The sequence below is a fragment of the Daktulosphaira vitifoliae genome, unplaced genomic scaffold (genome assembly GCF_025091365.1).
Source record: "Daktulosphaira vitifoliae isolate Bord-2020 unplaced genomic scaffold, ASM2509136v1 Scaffold_2, whole genome shotgun sequence".
Taxonomy (NCBI): Eukaryota; Metazoa; Arthropoda; class Insecta; order Hemiptera; family Phylloxeridae; genus Daktulosphaira; species Daktulosphaira vitifoliae.
Genome location: NW_026099573.1, coordinates 15008160 through 15013307, shown reverse-complemented (window position 1 = coordinate 15013307; position 5148 = coordinate 15008160). Strand labels below are relative to the sequence as shown.

Genomic DNA, 5148 nt, shown 5'->3' with positions numbered 1-5148 from the left:
ATATCGTCGTTATCAGTTGCTGACCGGCATTCGATGAGACCGGTTTGTGTCGTGAGCTTTTATATTAAAATGTTATTCATCTAATAACTTGTGTATTTAATTTATTAAATTAGTTATTATAAATTAAGGGTGAAAGGATCTACAACAAAAATGTTTATTGATTGTTTATTGTCAATTATGATTATCAATAGATATAATTTCTGTATTGCCAGTTAGTGTATTTATGAACTCACAACAATGTGCCTTACTACTATTGATAATAAAAATATTATGCAGGTACACGGACCTGCATATATTNAATAACGCACCCCAATTGTATGGATCATGATTTAAAGCTTTTAATGCTTGTACATGCGCGTTTAGTGAATCAACTAAATGTTTTAATTTAATGGCTGATTCTTTATTGATTGGTTCCAGGTCAAATATACGTTTCGTGTGTGTTTGAATCAACATACGGGTATTATTGTATCTCATCGTAATTATTTTCCATGCAATTTCATAATTCGATGACGACGTTTCTAAATTTTTAATTAATGAGCTCGCTTCACCTTCCAGTGCATTTCTTAAATAGTAAAATTTTTCAATATCTGTTAATGCATTATTTGAATGTATCATTGCACAATATATGTCTTGAAACGTAACCCAATCATCAAATTTACCCGTAAATGTAGGTATTTCTAATGGTTTAAGTTTTACTAATGGAAAGCTATGATTTTTTGTAATTTCATTTTGATTACCCTCTATTTGTTGTCGACTTTGCATAATCGCATTGCTTCCCGATAATCTGTCGTCGACTTGTGACATTAAATCGAAATATAAATCTTCGAATGTAGACCGATATTGTAACTGGTCGTTTTTAACGTCTAATACTTCAATATTGTTTTGAATTGCGTCGAATTCGTTCCATGCTTCGCGAATTTTCTCGGCCCTTAATCTTAATTGTGTTATAATGTTAGATTTAGGATCACTCAGAAATGACTGAAATCGAGTGAGCTTCGCTTTTATTTGTCCACGACGTAGAATGAATGCAGCCAATTCGTTATTATCTTCTTGCATTATATTAGATATAGATTTACAGGAGAATAATTTAAGGAATAAGCCACTTTTAATATTTAACTAGACTCACTAACCTTTTAGACGTCTTCTTTTTTGAACTCTAATGTGATACTAGTTCTTGGAACAATGTTTGTTCGCACCCGGTTCGATTGGACCAATGTTTGAGCAACTCGTTATTTAAATAATAAAAAAGAGTGGACTGTATTTCTAGATTTTAATTTATTATAATGAAAAATTATTTATAGTAACAATTATTACGTCGCGAATCGGTCCGGCAATGTTACCGGCGCGGCATATAACGAGCAACTCGATCCCACCATTATCACAAACGATCATCGTATACTGAACAGTCACTATTTTTTAATATTATATATTTATCACGTTCATTGCATGTATTAATAATTATTTTTAGATCGTTTAAAATTATTTTTTCATATAATTTATCATCTAAACTAAAGTAAGGAGTAGATGTGTTAATAATCTCTTTAAAAGTGACAATAGGATCAAGAATTATACTACTGGATATTAAATGTTTTTGTTTTTCAATAACTCTATTAGTTACTTATGAAAGAGGATATTTGGCACTTTTTATTGATTTTTTTATGTATTGTAAATAATTTTCAAATTTAAAGCAACTAAAGTTATCAAGACAGCCATGAATTTTAACATACATAGGAAGATGTATTAAGCTATGAACGTTATAAGTCATAGAATGAGCCCCATACAAAGAAGAGTACTGAGAAACAAATTCATTCAGTAAGTTTTGAGCTAAATCATTTGAAGTTTGACATATATCAGGAGATATCAAAATTCTTATTGCATACACCAAGAGTTTAAAATGAAAATACTTTAATTTATTTAAATTTCCTTTTAAAACTATTAATCCTGAGTGTAGACAAACATTCTTAATTCAGTAGCTTTATAGTATTCTATACTATTTAATTCTCTAGGAAGACGACTAAATTCAGATGATACGTTCAATCGTAGATTCATCAAATTATTAGATATTTTAACTTTATTTTCCTCAGCTAATCTAACGTCCTTCTTACCTTTAACCCAAAACTCTAACAAACGTTTTGTTACACCCAGGCAAACATTATGCATATAATCAAGACACACGTCGTTAATTATATTTATAGGTAATAATTCAAGAGGGCACTACCTTTATGATATTCTTCCTGTGTTTTAGAACGAAATGATTCATCGGTTCTAAGAGGCGATTCTATTTCTAAAAATGACATTCTATTATTTATGAACGAACCTTCCTGAGTACATGAGGTACATCCAAAATAAGCATTAAATGATTTCACATTAAGTACAAAGCTTTTAGCTGGGGAATCACAAATTATATGACCAACACCAAACTGATACAAATTTCCACCGATAGTTAAGCCATTATTTAATAATATTGAAAGATCTGTAATAAATGGATTTAAAAATTCATGAATTGACTTTGGTTTGGTATTTCCATGGAATATTCCAATTGGAAGTACATATTCTGATAATAAGTTACAATTTGTAAATGCAATTAAGATTGGCCAAAGTTGACTCTTCGAACTTCTTGATTATGGTAGACCATCCAAATTAATACCAATCTTTAAAACAATATTTGGGGTATAGATTAAATTATTGTATTTTTTTAATAAAGGAGATATCATGTTTTCTAAGCCTAAATGAATATAAGACCCATGACCTATATTTGAAATTATGTGCGTTTTAGGAGTTTTCATTAGAGTTCGATTATCTTTAGGTACATTAATACCAGCAGAATTAATTATTCTAAGTATACAATTTGCACTATTATGAGATACTTTAAATTTCAATACCCAAGACCTTAATTCATCTTCAATACTAAATGATACATCCTTTATTAAAGAATTATCTTCAGAATCCACATTAACATTTGAAAAATAAATATCATCTATATCACTAAAATTTCCAGAACACGATTCATTATCAGATACTGATGTAACTAAAGAATTTTCTATTACATTAAGAGACTATGATATAGAACTATAATTAACATCTAAATTTGAATTCATACCAGATTCTAATATTGGATGTGTAGGCATATTAGAGTTATTTGATTTGTTTGAAGATGTTGTTAATTTCTGTTTTTCCAATTTTAACATTTGTCTGAAGTATCTAGTTGTAACTTCTCCTAAACATTTTTTTTTCTATTAATTTTCTAAAATAAATAAAGCTAGATAAAAAACTTTAAATATTTATTTATTATATATTATAGATAATGTATCAATCTAAATAAAGAAATAAAAATTGTACTTTCTTAAATATAAATAAAAACTTTTTATAAATATTATTTTAAAACATAACTGTAATTATAAATGTATAAAAAAAAACAATAACCTATATAAAAATTATATTGTCACTCGTTTTATTTGTCCCTTTGTACTCTTGTGTTAGCACGCCTAAGCCATTCGTCAATTTCTATTTCTACATCAGAGTTTGTCATGGGTTTTTTGGCATTATCTTTAATAACTTCTACAAGAAAGAAGTAAAACAAAATAAAACATTCGTAAAAAAAATAAGAAAAAAAGATAAAACAAAGTAAAACATTCGCAAGACTATACAAATCTAACTGAGAACTCTTATAACTTTTGACATAGTTAACGTTTTAGCTATATATATTTTTTTAAATAATTTATGCATTCATAAACTATGTTAAAATCATATCAAATAATTATTAAAAAACAAAATTATAAAATTTAATTTTATAAAAATAGAAATAGAAAAACCTGCATCAACTAGATATTGTAGGCCTATAAAAATTGAGTTTATAAAAGAATCTACAGAGACATCTATAGCTGAGAAAAAAAAAGTTCAGAGTCAAATAAATAAGTTAATTAATAGTACATAGACTTTTTATAATAAATCATATATTGTAACTCACAATTTGATTTTAGCAATGGTTAATGGAAAAATATGTAATGCACTAACAGACACGATATAAACACAAATGTTTCTTGGTGGTGCAACATCGAAACAGTTTAATTTAATTGATGAAATGGTTAAATGAGAGGTAAAAATTGATAATTTATCTTCTGGGATATCAGTTTTACATGGGAGGACTCGTTTTTTCGAATGTCTCCTACATTTGTCTTACAAATTACCACTCAAGAAATGGCAAACTAGAGGAGATGTGGAAAAAAAATTGTTTCAGAAAACAAACTTAGAATCCAAAAAAAATTCAAAGAAAAATTAGGATTACTTGTAGATAAACTCAAACCAGGTTTTGGAAATTCTAATGATGGTAATACAGCTAGAGGTTTTTTTTTCAAAATTTAGAAATTTCTACTGAAATTACAAATATAGACATAGAATAATAAAAAAAATACATATAGTCATAATAGCAGTAGCTAGTGAACACGAAATAAAGGTCAATGAGCTTCGAGAATACACGTATAAAACTGCAAAATATTTTGTTGAGAAGTATCCGTGGTACAATATGTCACTTACTATGCACAAGTTTTTTATTCATGGACCAGAGATAATTGAATCTGCTTTATTGCCAATAGGACAGTTGGCTGAAGAAGCCAAAGAAGCACGAAATAAAGATTTAAAGAGATTTCGAGAGCATAACTCGAGGAAATGTTGTCGTGAAAAAACTAATTTAGATATATTAAATTCAGATCCAGTAATTTCAAGTAAAAGAAAACTACCTAAGAAAAAAACACAATTAATTGAAGCACTTGCATTACTAAAATCACTAGATGTCCGGATCTCTCTTCAATATGTCAAAGATAGTGATGACGATAACCATGACTAATTTTAAATTTAAAACTTAAAATAATACAATTTTNTTAAGATTAATATGCAATCTGGAAATTTTATAATTACTATTTACAGTACATTTATCAGAAAAATTCGATTTTTTTGCATTTTTGTCAAAATGTCTTTAAAATAAATAAATACCTTATATTAATATTATGTAAATAATTTTTTATATGTCTGATGGACAAAAATAAAAATAATATTAATTTTAGGAATACATTTTTTGGCTCTATGATTTAATGCCAACTTTTGAAGCTCGTTGCCCTACTGTGCGTGGAGTCGAAAACAATTAATTAACGT

The 5148-nt window shown here is 27.5% G+C and overlaps 1 pseudogene; it reads right to left on the bottom strand.

Annotated features, from left to right (window-relative positions):
* Positions 1–1935: 1935 nt before the first annotated feature.
* On the bottom strand, positions 1936–3681 carry LOC126897999 (uncharacterized; annotated as a pseudogene).
* Positions 3682–5148: the final 1467 nt, after the last annotated feature.